General features: G+C 36.9%; 1 pseudogene; it reads left to right on the top strand.

The window, feature by feature from the left end:
* Positions 1-17,580, top strand: part of LOC125816795 (uncharacterized) — a 34,679-nt pseudogene extending 17,099 nt beyond the window's left edge.
* The last annotated feature ends 285 nt before the right edge of the window (positions 17,581-17,865 follow it).

Below are 17,865 nucleotides of genomic sequence, written 5' to 3'. Positions count from 1 at the left end.
TTTACGTCGAACCCGATGAAGTTGACGTCAATGTTCAAGGGGAGAAATTAAATATCAACGCGGTAAAAGTAAAAGGCAATGTCTCTCCATTTGAATTGCATTTTTTATGCTAATGAATTTTATCTCAGTCTTTGTCGAGAGCATCCAAGAGGATGAATACTCAAAACAAACCACAGGTACGGACGACATCAAAAAGGATGTAGCACTACGCTGAACTTTTTCTTAGCAGCGAACTGGGACATAGTCCAAAAAGGAGTGCCAAACTCTTAGGACGCGAGTGGAAGAGCGACTTCCACCACAATCAAACCACACCCCTATCAGAAGGCATGTGGGTTTTCCTTAGGTTTCCTTGTTTCAGTTTCGCATCCGGAAATTTTTGGTTTCCACTAGAGGCATCTTTCCAATCTGAGTAACGATGCACCAAGAGCTTTAGAAATTATGTCCGTGTAAGTTCTTAATTATGGGTGTGAAGTGCACCACATTCATGACTAAGAGGTTGCAAGCCTCATTTTCATACTCGACTCACTTTGTTGCTTTCCCAGAACCAAATGTCATCCTGCATAATAGATTTCCTTTTCAACCGATTGAGTCGAACTACAAGCAGCCTGATTCCCTATGTTGAGGGATATGTAGGCAAGATCAATATTGAAAACTCGGTTGTATTCCAATATTCACTCTTAAATATTTTTCTCAAGCATTTCGGTACCTCCATAATTCGATATCGGGATGACTTTTGAATTCCTTTAAAATCGTGCATCAAATTAAGCGTACTGAACTACAAGTGGCCTAAATTCTCATATACCCTGAGGTATGTAGGAAACCCACTTCCGGGGTTCGGCCATAATTCCTAAGGTCCTTACCAAATCTCATTTCCGAAAGATGAAGATGTGGTCGGTCAAAATTGGATTAGTCAATTTCATTTTCCTCGAATTTCTATCATCAATTCAAGTCGAATGACAGACAATTGTTGACACCCAATTTTGACCCCCACGATAGAAATTAATTTTCTAACTTCTTAATTTCAAACTATTTGAAGTATTAGTTTTATAAAAATTCGAAATGTTTTATAGGTTTTGATGATTTTTAGTCATTTCTACAATATTTTAGATAATAAATATGTTTTTACCTAATTAGTATATTTTATAAAATCATCTCCAAAGACGTTACATTTTAGTTAAGTGTTTTATTAATTCACTTTAGTTTAGGTTATGGTTACAATTTTCAAGTTTTAAAATACCCTTGTAAATCTTATAACTTTTGAATAATAAATTTGTTGCATATAATTATATATATTATTAATATGTTTTTATAAATATTTAATAATCATCCCAAAAGATTTCACATTTCAAATTAAATATTTTATTAATTCAGTTTGGTCTAAGTTATGGTTGTAATTTCAAGTCAATTAATTTGCATCTAATTTTAATTATGTTTTAGTTAAATTAATTAATGTCGTTAAAATTAAGAAGTTTGTTAACTAATTAGATAATTCATCTTGTCTAAATTTTAGCCGAATTCGCAAATTAAAATCGATCTGGCTAAGTTTGTAGTTTCGATTGGCCAATCGTGATTTGATTTGGTTTAATTCATTAGGCTACCATACTTTAAACCCAATCTCCAATCCCATTCACCCTTCCAGCAACCCACCAAATAACCCAATCCCAGGCCCAGTAGCTCCATATTTCCCAACCCAAACCAATCCCAACTTCTATTAACTAAGTCGACCCATTTTCTTTAGCTCTGACCCACCCAATTCCAATTACTTTCCCAAAAAGAACCCAACATACATTACGTATAACAACAACACATTACCAGCAGACCCCTGTAGCGTTTTCTTCTTTGTAGTGGAGAACGCGTGCACTCCAAACTCCATACGCGAAACCGAGAAGCTGCAATGTAAAAATATGTGACTCTAGGCATTGCGTCAACTCCAACAACTCAACGACATGAAACCCAGAACGTCGTACAGTAGCAGCAGCAAGGCCAGCGTGATTTTGTCCTTGGGGATGCGAGATTGAGCCACGTCGAGCATCGGGTACGCTCGATCGATCGAGCTCGTCCATCTCCCCTTTCCTCTTACGAAATGGGGTTGAAGATCTCAGAAAATGGTGTTTCCCTAAATTGGTGAATGGCTTTTCGGATTTGAATTTTGAAATGGGTCCTTACCCAAAAAAATCAGTCCTTCCCCCCCATTTTTCTACCCTAGTTTCATCTACAAATATCTCTTCTTCCTCTATAGTTAGGGCAGAGAGTTTGAGAAATATATCCTCTGGCAAAAACTTATCGAGAAAAAGAATTCTTAAGCTACGACATTCATATAAGAAACACATTCTAGAATATACTTTCTTTTTCTTGTTCGTGGGTTGCTGGGAATCTGCCGGATTCCTTGAAATTTTTCCAAAAGTCGGTGGTAAAGTCGCGGTTCTTCTAGCTTGTCTCGTCCCCGTCCGTTGCTTTCAGAAAGGTAAGGCCGCCTCCTTCGTATGATTTTTCTTCCTTTATGTTTCAAAATGGTGTCTTACTGGTATTCTGGAAGTTTGTTTCCTGCTGATAGTTATTAAGTTCTTGACGTCTTGATACGCCTTAGTTGCGACACTTTAGTAATTTCATTGTCTACCAGTGGGCATCATTTTTTATCTTGTTGATTCGAACCTAGATTTGTTGTTTCTTTGTTGTATATTTTAAGGGTGTTTACACTATCTATTCTTAAATTTATTTGTTTGAATGTCATCGGCATGTTTCGTTTGGATTTTTAACCAGTTAAGTTGTGTTAGAATTTTAATTGTGAGTCAAGTTCCTATTATAATCCGTTCGGGTTGTGTCATTTCGACCTTACGCTGCTTGCTCTTATTTTTGTCGATATGATATAAATATTAGTCGTTAATCTGATATCCACAGCTGTTTCGATTAAACTCATGGTGTTGCGTTCATATTACCGTCTTCGTAAGGTGTCGGTTTAGTTAGAGTGACCCTTACCTTTTTTTCAGAAAACCATTTTCCAGCCTTTGCCTAAATATGTAGATATTCTTCCTAAATTCTCGTTTGCTGATTTGTTGAGTTATTCATTCGATGTTCTTGTCTAACCATGTTGAGTCATCGACTTTCTTGTTGCTTATTGTGTGCATCGTGCGAGAATTATTAGATTAGGCTAATAATTACTCCTAGTTTGGAGGCCCTGACTATTGCTTGACTTTGGGCTCATAATCACCGCTATTTATCCTGTCATGTTGTCTTAATTTAATTAATTTGTTTAGCTTGAGTGTTGTACTCATTTCGATGCGCTTATTATTTCGCAACCGATTAATTTTCATCGTCATTCAGATGTATCCTTTTGAGATATTATTTTTCAAATACTAATACTTATTTCCCTTTTGTTGCATGTGAAATTTGCCTTGAGTTCATCATGAATTCATCTTCCTCCCTTGCATTTCGGGAGAGCCATAAAGGCTCAAATTCCCTTTCTGAGTCAGTCAGCCATTAAAATCGACGAACAAGTCCCGGAAGAATATGCAACAGATTGGAGAGTCTGAAATTTGGGCCAAGGGCCCACTCTTTATTATAAAAAATTGTATTTTATTATTTATTGGGCCTAAGCCCATTTAGTCATTATTCTTATTTTTGTTAGAAGTTTAGGACAGGTGGAAGAATTGGGTCTGAGGCGCAAAGATAAAAAATATTTGTTTATGTTAGTTTAGAACAGGTGCAGGTTATTCAAATGGGCCAAAGGTCCAAAACGAAAATGGGCCCAAATACTGGTCCAGGCAGACATGAAAACCAGATTTGGGCCCAAGTCTCTTTCCCTCTTTATTTTTATTGTGTTTATATGGTTATCAATATCTGCTACTTAATCTTAAGATTTTAAAAATTCAAAATCCCCAAAGACACCCATTTTGAATTAATTACTTAACTAAACTATTCATCTTTTACTTACTTAAAAAAAATAAAAAAAAATAAACAAGTTTACAAAATATTTCGTTTAGATAAAAATCTTAATATTTCCCCTTTTTCGATCCTAATTATAAAAATTGTTCAAATCAGATTAAGTCAAGTAAATTTAGCCAAATAATTAATTGTCGGATAACCGTGTATTAGCAGGAGTTTCGGGTGCTCTCTTCTCTCTTGTCTCCCTTCTCTCTAAAACCAACTATTGCACCGCCTATGTCGCTGCCCCACGCCACCCCACGCTGCCGTCACCCTTCTCTCCTTGAGCATTAGTCCCGTTGTTGCCCTGTCCCGTCGACACCGCCACCCGTCGTCCCCACTGCCTCTTTTCCTTAGCTTGTTAAGGTTAGGGTTTGATTTTAGTGTTTTTCAATTCTAGTATATTTAATTTGTTATAAATTCTTATATTGTTTTAGTTTGATGAATTGTGTTATTCAATTGTTAATTTGTATATTTGATTATTGTTAGTTAGGTAGAGAATTGAGGATTTTTTATTTTAGGGTTTTCTTCTAAATTGGGTTTTTTTTTAATATGATTGTGAATTGATTATTAGAATATAGAACTAACAAATAATTAGAAGTTAGAAGTTATAAAGTTAGAAGTTAGATTAGTTGCATTTTCCAACTTTGAAATTCTTGAATTTAGTATGTTTGACGGTTGAAGTTAGAAAAACATTCAATTGTATATGAAAGTTAGATTACTTTGAAGTTAGAAAAATATTGGATAGTATCTGAAAGTTGAAATTAGATTAGTTGAATTTTCCAACTTAGAAGTTCTTGAATTTAGTAAGTTTGAAAGTTGAAGTTAGAAAAATTGGGGATTGTTAAATATGATTGTAAATTAGGTACTAGAAGTTAGAACTAACAAATAATTACAAGCTAGAAGTTAGAGATTAGTTTTATTTTTCAATTTACCATTCTATTTGTGCTTATATGTATTATATTGTTGTTGAAAATTGGGTTACTTGAATTATATTCATGAACTTAGAAATTCTTGAACTTGGAAAATTTTGAACTTAGAAATTCTAGAAATTAGATATGAACTTGAATTTTTGTAGTATTTTTGAACTTTAATTAGGTTGTGAACTTTATAAATCTTGAGTTATTGTAGAATTTTAAAACTTTAGGTTGTGAACTTTAGAAATCTTGAATTATTGTGGGATTTTAGAACTTTAAGTTGTGAACTTTAGAAGTCTCGAATTATTGTAGGATTTTAAACTTTAGGTTGTGAACTTTAGAAATCTTGAATAATTGTAGGATTTTAGAACTTCAGGTTGTTAACTTTAGAAATCTTGAATCATTGTAGGATTTTAGAACTTAAATGTGTGAACTTTAGAGAACTTGAATTTTTGTAGGATTTTAGAACTTCATAAGGTTGTGAACGTTAGGAATCTTAATTATTGTAGGATTTTAGAACTTTAAGTTGTGAACCTTAGAGGACTTGATTTTTGTAGGATTTTAGAACTTTAGGTTGTGAAACGTTAGAAATCTTGAATTATTCTAGAATTTTAGAACTTTAAGTTGTGAATTTTAGAGAACTTGAATTTTTGTAGGATTTTAAAACTTTAAATTGTGAACTTTAGAGAACTTGAACTTTTATAGGATTTTAGAACTTTAGGTTGTGAACTTTAGAGAACTTGAATTTTTGTAGGGTTTTAGAACTTTAGGTTGTGAAGTTTAGAAATCTTGAATTATTGTAGAATTTTAGAAATTTAGGTTGTGAACTTTAGAAATCTTGAATTATTGCGGGATTTTAGAACTTTAAGTTGTGAACGTTAGAAATCTTGAATTATTGTAGGATTTTAAACTTTAGGTTGTGAACTTTAGAAATCTTGAATTATTGTTGGATTTTAGAACTTTATAAGATTGTTAACGTTAACAATCTTGAATTATTGTAGGATTTTAGAACTTTAGGTTGTGAACTTTAGAAATCTTGAATTATTGTAGGATTTTAGAACTTTAGGTTGTGAAACGTTAGAAATCTTGAATTATTGTAGAATTTTAGAACTTTAGGTTATGAATTTTAGAAAACTTGAATTTTTGTAGGATTTTAGAACTTGAAGTTGTGAACTTTAGAGAACTTGAATTATTGTGGAATTTTACAACTTTAGGTTGTGAACTTTAGAAATCTTGAATTATTTTAGGATTTTAGAACTTTAGGTTGTGAACTTTAAAAATCTTGAATTATTGTGGGATTTTAGAACTTTAAGTTGGGAACTTTAGAAATCTTGAATTCTTGTAGGATTTTAAACTTTAGGTTGTGAACTTTAGAAATCTTGATTTATAGAATTTATGAAAAAATTATTAGGTTGAAGTTTAGAAATCTTGATAAAATATAGTCTTTATGAACTATTTTTAATTTTGAAAGACTTTTTATGGCTTTAAATTGTGATTTAGATATTTTTGAATGTTAATTTAAGTTTGTTGTTTTATATTTTGTGTAACTTCTTTATAATATTTTGTGTTTGATTGAGGCTGAACTGGAATTGAATTAAATTGAATTGAATTGAATTGAATTGCTTTTGCAGGTACTGTCAAAAAAATTGCAGAAAAAGTGACGGACAGGGTGGTTTTATTCGTCGCTTTTCTGGATTTTTTTTTTAAACCCAGAAAAGCGACGAATAGGGTCCTTTAGTCCGCCGTTTTTCTTAATTTTATTTTTTTTTAAACCCAGAAATGCGACAGACAGGGTCCTTTAGTTCGTCGCTTTCTGGATTTTTTAAATTTTTATTTCCAAAAAAGTGACGGGCGACGTCTCATTGTCCGTCGCTTTTCAAGATTCTAAAAAAATTAAAAATTAATTAAAGCGACGGACGATGTCGCATTCTTCAAAAAAAATATTTTTTAAAAAAAAACAATAGCGACGAAGTCTGTCACTTTTGAAAAAGTGATGAGATTGCTTGCATTGCTTTTCCGTCACTTTTGGCAAAAAAAATAATGCAGTCCGTCACTTTTTTCCGTCTCTTTTTGGCAGTTTTTTAGTAGTGGGAGCACCCCACGGGGAAGCACTAGGACGGATGAAACCTTTATCATGAAGCCCTTGGATTTGAGTTGTAAGCTCTCTCAATTCTGACACCACAGGAATAGACTCAATAGAGGGAGACTCAACCTCAACATTCCAAACATGAGCCAAATAAGCCAAACAACCCTGCCCTACCAGTTTCCTGGCCCGAATGGAGGATATGATCTTATCTAGTTTAGGCTTGTACACCCCTTCCCACTCTAATCTTTCCCTATCGGGGATCTCTAGAGTTACCGACTTAGTATTACAATTAAGCCCGGTATAATAGGGGGACAACCAAGTCATGCCTAAGATTATATCAAGTCTGTCATATCCAACATAACCAAATCAACCCCAATCTGAAAATTCATAACCACAACAGGACAACACAATATACTTGGGTGACTATGACTGACTCTTCAACTGGAGTAGAAACATGGATGGGGGCATCAAGTATATCACAAACCACATCAAATTCCAAGATAATTGAACTGACACATACAAATAAGTAGAACCCGGATCAAACAAAATAATAGTCATCCGGGCACAGACAAGAGTAGCTCTTGTGACCACTGCATCACACCCTCAAACTCGGTCTTACCCGGGAAAAACATAAAACCGAGTCATGTCCTCTTAACGGGAAACCGCATTGCCTGGCTGCACTACTCCTCTACCTGCATTACCATTTCCCCAGCCTCCACGGCCTCGCTAATTTCCTCCTCATATGCCCAGGTTCTCCACAATTTTAACACATTTTATAACTTATATTCGATTGCTAAACAATGAATTAGATCGCGGGGGTTAATTTGAGTACGATTCAGGGTCCATAATTGTGACTAAGGGAAAATAGGGGAGACAAGGCTGAGATTTTGTCTCGCCCTATCCCGCTCTGGCGGGAGAAATCCCACACTGGCGGTCTCATTGTGGCGGGGAAAATCCCGCCCCAGCGGCCTTGACAAAAACAGAACCCCTGCCAACAATTTATGGGGTTCCTCTCTTTTCTATATTCCCCTAGATTTCCCGGCTATAACTAGGCTGTAACATCTCACAATTTGAAATATATAGGAAGAGCTTAGAACTGGAAATAGTCATTTTTGGAAATAATAAAAAAATCTGGAAATTTGTTTAAGTTAGGAAAAGTGAGTTTTAGGTCAACTTCAAACGGCCATAACATCTAGCTCAGGATGAGTTAGAGGTATTTCCAGATATTGTAGGAAAGCTCTTGTAATTATCTTTCCAACGCCGCTGAGTTTTTGCGATTCCGACTTTGTATGAGTAAGTTACGCCCTTTGGAATGTGGGTTGTTAGATTAAAGAAAGTCTAACCCGGATTTTTGAAGGGTAATTTAGTCTTTTCCTTACCTAACTATTTTAATTCGTTTTGAGGAGTTTAATTGGGTTAAAGTCTGATTTTAGTCAGTTTTAGAAAAGTAAATTTCACGCTAGGTCTTGGAGAAAGGAGAAAAGAGGAGAAAGGAGAAGAACGTTCAAGATTCGTTCAAGATTCGTTCAAGATTCGTTCAAGATTCATCGAGATTATCTTGTGGATTTCATAGGGGGTGATCCCTACAAGGTATGTGAGATCACATAGCGTTGGGTTAGTTCACTCATGCGCCAATCATGATTCTATTCAACGAAATATGTTTGATTTGAAAGTAAATCCATTGAATTCTTGATGAAGTTCCTCTAAATCCTTGTGGGTTGTGTTGTTGGAGCTTTCTTGATATTGATTCACGTTTTTAGTTGTGTTTTCAAGTAGAATCTGATGCTATTAGATGGTATAAATGATTCTAAGTGTTTGGGGAAAGAACCATCGAAGTTTAGAAGATTTAGAGTTGAAAAACGAGGGAGAAATTTCGTCGATCGAAATCTGGTAGTGTCTCCGCATTGCGGACCGACTCCCCAGTTTTGGGAAAAGTTATTTTGTGTCGCGGAGGAGACATGAAGCATTCTGCCTAAAAAGTTAATTCGCAACCTAAGATTTTAAATCACCTCCGCGTCGCGGAGCAATTCCCCTGAATCGATTTCTGATCATTTTCTCATGTTTTGCTATCTAAAATCATTCCTAAACATCATGAGATCTTTCCAATCAGAAATCACAAACCTTTAATCCATAATTCAATTCAAGGACCAGTTAAGAGTCAAGTCAAAAGCAGTTAGGATCAAAGTCAAGAGAAGTTCTTAGAGTTTTCCAAAAGTCTGTTTTTTCAAATGTTTTAACTTTGTTTTCAGACTTAAAGTTCAAGTTGAGTAAAGAGTAAAGCTTGAAGTTCATTTCTTCAAAAGTATATGGGGACTATGTATTCCTAAAGGGTTTAAAATGTTTTCACATTTAAACAATAAAGGAAACCTCGATTTCCAAAGAGCCTCCGGGATAGTTTTCAGAAAAGAGTAATCGCTTTCTAAATGAAGCAAAAGGGGAAACTTTGATTTCCAAGATAGCCTTTGAGCTAAGTTTTGCGCACTAATCTCAAATCACAAAAGAAGTATGTTTTTAAACATAAGAGCTAATATTATAATTTTGGGTGTAGTATTGAGCACCGATATGGGGGAGAATTCAGACAACTCACAACCCCCATAAACCATGTAGCCACCATGAGTAGAAAAGGGTCATGCTTTTTACATGATTCCTTTAGTGCTTTTTAGCATAGACTAGTGGATCCACTTAGTAGTTCAGGTTTTATACCCTCGACAAGGTATAAGACAGTCCTGGCAGCGTGAGGCAAAACTATGTATAATCACAATATCTTTTTCGTGATGGTTGTCGGTTAGAGAAACTCCCACATAAGTAAATGTATTCTTATATACACAATTTTATTGTATTTTTACATACATTTCAGAGTTATAGTGTATCTTAGCATACACACAGAGTTGATATCATGTTTTTAAACAACTTTTCTTTATATTGCACTTGTTTTAAACTACTTTATATTGACATGAGTTCAATTATGTTGAGTTGAGTTGAGTCAGGTAAGTTCTTCAGATTCCTTTCAAGCCTTTGTTGTGTTTAGCATTCCAACTGGCATACTCATACATTCAATGTATTGATGCCAGTTGGACTGCATCTTATTATGATGCAGACCCATGTAACTAGGATCGGCATCCAACGCATCGTTGATCCAGTAAGCAATTCAAAGTTTGTTAGTGAGCCTCCTTGCATTCCGGAGGACTCCTTTTATTTTTTTCAATTTTATTATGAGTTCATTAGGATATCGTGGGCCTGTCCCGGCATCCATCTCAGTTGTTTAGAGGCTTCATAGACAAACAGTCAGTTAGTTAAATTCATTTGTCACTACTTTATTATTGGCTTCTGTTTTTGAGACTTGAGGTTGCCATTTTGGTCAAGTTAAATGTTGATTTTTAAGCATTCTAAGTTATGATATTATTCAAGTGAGTATAGTGCTTTTGATCATTATAAATATGCATATAGTCTTCCACTGAGTAAGTAAGTCAGGCCAAGGGTTCGTTGGGGGACAGTATTGGTTCTCGAGTGCCAGTCCCGCCTAGGGTGTAGGCTCGGGGGGTGACAAACTTGGTATCAAAGCACAGAGTTCAAGTGTCCTATGGGAGTCTATGAAGCCTTCTGTAGAGTCCTAGTTATCGGTGTGAGCGCGTCAGATCTATAATTAGGAGGCTGTAACATTTAGGAAAATTATCTCACTTCTTTCACTCATTTCGTGTGTTAGAGTTTGATCTCTAAAAAGTTTCCTTCCAATCCGTGCTTGCGCGTGTTTTCAGATAATCATGCCTCCACGAAGAGCTGTTAGAAGTCATCCTGCTAGGAGGAATGTTGAGGAGCAAGAGTTACTGAATGCACCTGAAGTGCAACCGCAAGGGGAAGTTACCAATGTTGAGTTCAGAGAAGCCATAACGATGTTGAGTCAAGATGTGGCTAACCAGGTTGGGCAACCAAGAGGAGCTCGACAAGAAGAGGCTGACACTTCAAGGATTCGTGAGTTCTTGAGGATGAATCCTCCAAGTTTCACTGATTCAAGCACTTCTGAGGATCCGGAGAACTTCGTTGATGAACTGAAAAAGGTGTTTGATGTGATGCATGTTGTTGATACTGAGAGAGTTGAGCTAGTTGCATATCAACTGAAGAATATCTCTAGGACTTGGTTCGACCAGTGGAAAGGGGGTAGAGCTGAGGATGCACCACCTGCGAGTTGGGCCTATTTTGAGGACGCTTTCTTGGGGCGTTTCTTTCCCCGAAAATTAAAAGAGGCCAAGGTATGTGAGTTCCTCACACTTAAGTAGGAGTCTCTAAGTGTTCATGAATATGGGCTGAAGTTCACCCAATTATCCCGTTATGCTCCGGAGATGGTTGCGGACATGAGGAGTAGAATGAGCTAATTTGTTGCTGGGTTGTCTCGTCTGTTGAGTAAGGAAGGTAGGGATGCGATGCTGATTGGGGACATGGATATATCAAGGTTGATGGTCTATGTGCAGCAGGTTGAGGAAGAGAAGCTAAGGGACAGGGAAGAGTTCAGAAACAAGAGAGCTAAGACAGGGAGTGAGTCCGGGCAGCAGAAGAGTAAGCCAACTGGTCATCCTTCCAGCAGAAACAGAAGGGACTTGCTTTATCATTTGCTAGTGCACCTGCACCTAAGAATAAAAACGGGTACCAATAGTCGGGATTTCAAAGCCAAGCCTTCCTATTCTCAGGGTAGCATGGCACAAAGGGGTAGTAAGCCTCCTGCCTGCGCTAAGTGTGGTAGCATTCACTTAGGTACTTGTCGTGAAGGCTCCACTGGTTGTTTCAAGTGTGGACAAAATGGTCATTTCATGCGAGACTGTCCAAAGAACAAGCAGGATAACAGTAATGGGGGCAATAGAGCCCAGTCTTCTTTAGCTGCTCCACTAGACAGAGTTGCACCTAGAGGAGCTACTTCAGGTACTGGCGGAGGAACAAACCGCTTATATGCTATCAATAGTCGCCAAGAGCAAGATGATTCGCCAGATGTTGTCACTAGTATGATCCAAGTCTTTGACTTTACTGTTTATGCTTTGCTAGACCCAAGAGCGAGTTTGTCTTTTGTAACTCCATATGTTGCTATGAATTTTGATGTCACTCCTGAGCAACTTAGTGAACTATTCAGTGTTTCTACACCTGTTGGTGAGTCTATTCTAGCAAAGAGAGTCTATCGTGATTGTCCCATTTTCGTCAATCACAAGAGTACCATGGCTAATTTAATTGAGTTAGACATGGTAGATTTTGATGTCATTCCTGGTATGGACTTGCTTCATGCCTGTTATGCTTCAGTTGATTATAGAACTCGAGTTGTCAAGTTTCAGTTTCCAAATGAGCCAGTCTTAGAGTGGAAAGTAGTTCAGCAGTGCCTAATGGTCGTTTCATTTCGCACCTTAAGGCAAGGAAGTTAGTTTCTAAGGGGTGTGTCTATCACTTAGTCCGAGTTAATGACTCTAGTGTTGAGATACCTCTTATTTAGTCAGTTTTAGTAGTAAGAGAGTTTCTAGAAGTTTTTCCAGATCTTCTTCCCGGAGTCCCTCCCGAAAGAGAGATAGACTTCGGTATAGACCTTCTTCAAGATACTTGTCCTATATCTATTCCACCATATAGAATGGCACTAGGAGAGTTGGAAGAGCTTAAAAGGCAGTTAAAGGATCTCTTAGATAAGGGATTTATTCGACCAAGTGTCTCACCTTGGGGCGCTCCGATCTTGTTTGTGAGAAAGAAAGATGGTTCCCTTAGGATGTATATAGATTACCGTCAGTTGAACAAGGTTACCATCAAGAACAAATATCCTCTCCCAAGGATTAATGATCATTTCGATCAACTTCAGGGTGCCACTTGTTTCTCTAAGATAGACCTCAGATATGGCTACCATCACTTGAAAGTAAGGGAATGTGACATTCCAAAGACAACATTCAGGACCCGTTATGGTCATTATGAGTTTTTGCTCATGCCCTTTGGTTTGACTAATGTACTAGCGTTCATGGACCTTATGAATATAGTCTTCAAACCTTATTTAGATATGTTTGTTATCGTCTTCATTGATGAGATACTAATCTATTCAAGAAATGAAGAAGATCATGCTAGTGATCTCAGAATAGTTCTCCAAACTTTAAAAGATAGAGAGTTGTATGTCAAGTTCTCTAAGTGTGAGTTTTGGGTTGAATCTGTGGCATTCTTAGGCCACATCGTGTTTGGAGAGAGAATTAAAGTTGATACCCAAAAGATTGAGGTAGTGCAGAATTGGTCTAGACCCATCTCTCTAACTGATATTAGGAGTTTCTTGGGTTTAGCTGGCTATTATAGAAGGTTTGTAGAGGGGTTCTCGTCTATTTCATTCCCTTTGACCAAGTTGACTCAGAAAACAATGAAGTTTCAATGGTCTGAAAGTTGTGAGAAAAGCTTTCAGGAATTGAAAAAGAGGTTGACTACTGCCCCAATATTGACCTTACCAGAAGGTACGCAAGGCTTTGTGGTGTATTGTGATGCATCTAGAGCTGGTTTGGGTTGTGTATTAATGCAGAATGACAAGGTTATAGCTTATGCCTCCAGACAGTTGAAAGTTCATGAGGAGAACTACCCAACCCATGATTTAGAATTGGCTGTTGTGGTATTTGCTTTGAAAATATGGCAACATTATCTTTATGGTGTTCATGTGGATGTGTTCACCGATCACAAGAGCCTTCTGTATGTGTTTACTCAGAAAGAGCTCAATCTCAGACAGAGGAGGTGGTTAGAATTACTCAAGGATTCTGACATGAGTATTCTTTACCACCCAGGTAAGGCTAATGTTGTTGCTGATGCCTTAAGAAGGTTGTCTATGGATAGTAACACCCATGTTGAGGAAGAAAAAAAAGAGTTAGCAAAAGATATGCATAGACTTGCACTCCTGGGAGTCAGACTTATGGATTCCACAAAAAGAGGAGTAGTGGTAATGAATAGGGATGAATCATCATTAGTGTCAAAAGTAAAAGGCAAGAAATACCAAGACCCTATTTTGCTTGAATTAAAGGTAAATGTTCATAAGCAAAAAGTAATGGCTTTTGAACAAGGGGGAGATGGTGTGTTAAGGTATCAAGGCAGATTGTGCGTACCAATGGTAGATGGACTCCAAGAGAGGATCATGGAGGAAGCTCAGAGCTCCAGACATTCCATTCATCCGGGTTCCACAAAGATGTATCGCGTATTGAGAAAAGTCTATTGGTGGAATAGTATGAAGAAGGGCATTGCAGAATTTGTTGCTAAGTGTCCAAATTACCAACAAGTTAAAGTAAAGCACCAAAGGGCCGATGGTTTGGCTCAGAATATAGAACTTCTGGAATGGAAGTGGGAGATGATTAATATGGACTTCATCATAGGTTTGCCAAGGTCTCGCAGGCGACATGATTCTATTTAGGTGATTGTCGACAGAATGACAAAATCAGCCCACTTTTTGCTGGTAAAGACCACCCATTTAGTAGAGGATTATGCCAGGTTATATATTCATGAGGTGGTAAGACGTCATGGAGTCCTAGTCTCCCATTATTTCAGATAGAGGTGCTCAATTTAGTGCACAATTCTGGAAATCTTTTCAGAAAGGTTTGGGTTCAAAGGTGAACTTAAGTACTGCATTTCATCCTCAGATTGATGGGGAAGCAGAGTGCAATATTCAGACCTTAGAAGATATGTTGAGGGCTTATGTGATTGAGCTCAAGGGTAATTGGGATGATCACCTACCTTTTATTGAATTTGCATACAATAATAGTTACCACTCTAGCATCCAGATGACTCCATATGAAGCTCTTTATGGGAGAAGATGCAGATCTCCTATTGGATTGTTTAAAGTTGGTGAAGTAGGGTTGATAGGACCAGATTTGGTTCATCAAGCTATGGAGAAGGTGCAAGTGATTCAAGAGAGGTTGAAAATGGCGCAGAGTCGTCATAAATCCTACACTGATGTTAGGAGAAGGGAGTTAGAGTTTGAAGTAGATGATTGGATATATCTTAAAGTTTCACCCATGAAGGGTGTTATGAGGTTTGGTAAAAAGGGGAAGCTTAGTCCCCGGTATATTGGCCCTTATAGAATATCGAAAAGGGTAGGTAATGTAGCTTATGAGTTGGAGCTACCACAAGAGTTAGTCGCAGTTCATCCGGTGTTTCACATCTCCATATTGAAGAAATGCATAGGCGATCCTTCATTGATCATACCAACTGAAAATATTGAGATCAAGGATAGCTTATCTTATGAGGAGATTCTTGTTCAGATTCTAGATCGCTAAGTTCGCAAGTTGAGGACAAAAGAGGTAGCATCGGTCAAAGCCCTTTAGAGGAACCAATTTGTTGAGGAAGCTACTTGGGAAGATGAGGAGGATAAGAAGAAGAGATATCCACATCTCTTTGAATCCGTAGAAAGTGCAGACCAAGGTACTAATTATCTTCTTAGTACTCGTTAAATTATGAGTAAGCATGTTGTTCATATGCATTTTCTTGTTGGGTGTTTGAACCTGATGTTACCACCCTTAGCCTAGTAAGAGTAATCTCATTCGAGGATGAATGTACCCAAGGGGGAGATATTGTAACATGTCGCAATTTGAAATAGCTAGGAAGAGCTTAGAACTGGAAATATTCATTTTTGGAAATAATTAAAAAATCTAGAAATTTGTTTACGTTAGGAAAAGTGAGTTTTTGGTCAACTTTAAACGGCCATAACATCTAGCTCAGGATGAGTTAGAGGTACTTCCAGATATTGTAGGAAATCTCTTGGAATGATCTTTCCAACTCCCCCGAGTTTGTGCGATTTCGAGTTTGTATGAGTAAGTCATGCCATCTGGAATGCGGGATGTTGGATTAAGGAAAGTCTAATCTAGATTTTTGAAGGGTAATTTAGTATTTTCCTTGCCTAACTATTCTAATTCATTTTTCTGAGTTTAATTGGGGTAAATCTGATTTTAGTCAGTTTTAGAAAAGTGAATTTCACGTTAGGGCTTGGAGAAAGAAGAAGAACGTTCAAGATTTGTTCAAGATTCGTCGAGATTAGCTTGTGGATTTCTTCGAGGGTGATCCCTACAAGGTATGTGAGATCACATAGCGTTGGGTTAGCTCACCCACGTGCCAATCATGATTCAATTCAGCGAAATATGTTTGATTTGAAAGTAAATTCATTGAATTCTTAATGAAATTCCTATGAATCCTAGTGGGTTGTGTTGTTGGAGTTTTCTTGAGATTGATTCACGTTTTTAGTTGTGTTTTCGAGTAGAATCTAATGTTATTTGATGGTATAAATGATTCTAAGTGTTTGGGGAAAGAACTATCGAAGTTTAGAGGGTTTAGAGTTGAAAATGAGGAAGAAATTTCGTCGGTCGAAATCTGGTAGTGTCTCCGCGTCGCGGACCCACTCCCTAGTTTTGGGAAAAGTTATTTCGTGTCGCAGAGAGGACACAGAGCGTTCTGCCTAAAAAGTTAATTCACGACCTAAGATTTTAAATCACCTCCGCGTCGCGGAGCAGTTCCCCAGTATCAATTCTTGATCATTTTCTCATGTTTAGCTATCTAAAATCATTCCTAAACATCATGAGATCTTTCCAATCAGAAATCACAATCCTTGAATCCATAATTCAATTCAAGGACCAGTTAAGAGTCAAGTCAAGATCAGTTAAGATCAAAGTCAAGAGAAGTTCTTAGAGTTTTTCAAAAGTCTTTTTTTTTCAAATGTTTTAACTTTGTTTTCAGACTTAAAGTTCAAGTTGAGTAAAGAGTAAAGCGTGAAGTTCATTTCATCAAAAGTATATGGGGACTATGTATTCCCAAAGGGTTTAAAATGTTTTCACATTTAAACAAGAAAGGAAACCTCGATTTCCAAAGAGCCTTCGGGATAGTTTTCAGAAAAGAGTAATCGCTTTCTAAATGTAGCAAGAGGGGAAACTTTGATTTTCAAGATAGCATTTGAGCTAAGTTTTGAACACTAATCTCAAATCACAGAAGAAGTATGTTTTTAAACATAAGAGCTAATATTATATTTTTGGGAGTAGTATTGACCCCCGTTATGGGGGAGATTTCAGACAACTCACAGCTTCCATAAACCATGTAGCCACCATGATTAGAAAAGGGTCATACTTTTTAGATGATTCCTTTAGTGCTTTTTAGCATAGACTAGTGGATCCACTTAGTAGTTAAGGTTCTATACCCTTGACAAGTTATAGGACGGCCCTGGCAGCATGGGGCAAAACGTTGTATCATCACAATAGTTCTTACGTGATGGTTGTCGGTTAGAGAAACTCCCACGGAAGTAAATGTATTCTTATATACACAATTTTATTGTATTTTTACATTCATTTCAGAGTTATAGTGTATCTTTGCATACACACAGAGTTGACATCATGTTTTAAACAACTTTTCTTTATATTACACTTGTTTTAAACTACTTTATATTGAAATAAGTTCAGTTATGTTAAGCCCGGTAATTTCTTCAGATTCCTTTCAAGCCTATGTTGTGTTTAGAGTTCCAACTCGCATACTAGTAAATTCAATGTACTGATGACAGTTGGCCTGCATCTTATTATGATGTAGACGCAGGTAACTAGGAACTGCATTCAGCGCATCGTTGATCCAGTGAGCAGTTCAGAGTCTGTTGGTGAACTTCTTTGCATTCTAGAGGACTCCTTTTATTGTTTTCAGTTTTATTATTAGTTCATTAGTATGTCCTGGGCCTGTCCCGACATCCATCTCAGTTGTTTAGAGGCTTCATAGACAGACAATCCGTTAGTTAAATTCATTTGTCACTACTTTATTATTGGCTTCTGTTTTTGAGACTTGAGGTTGTTATTTTGGCGAAGTTGAATGTTGATTTTTAGACATTGTAAGTTATGATATTATTCAAGTGAGTATAGTGCTTTTGATCATTATAAATATGCATATAGTCTTCCGTTGAGTAAGTAAACCAGGCCAAGGGTTCACTAGGGGCCAACAATGGTT

This window comes from Solanum verrucosum, unplaced genomic scaffold, assembly GCF_900185275.1.
Source record: "Solanum verrucosum unplaced genomic scaffold, falcon-dt-bn FXZP01001237.1, whole genome shotgun sequence".
Lineage (NCBI taxonomy): Eukaryota > Viridiplantae > Streptophyta > Magnoliopsida > Solanales > Solanaceae > Solanum > Solanum verrucosum.
Note: the sequence above shows the minus strand (reverse complement) of the source record. Positions and strands in the feature narration are given on the sequence as shown.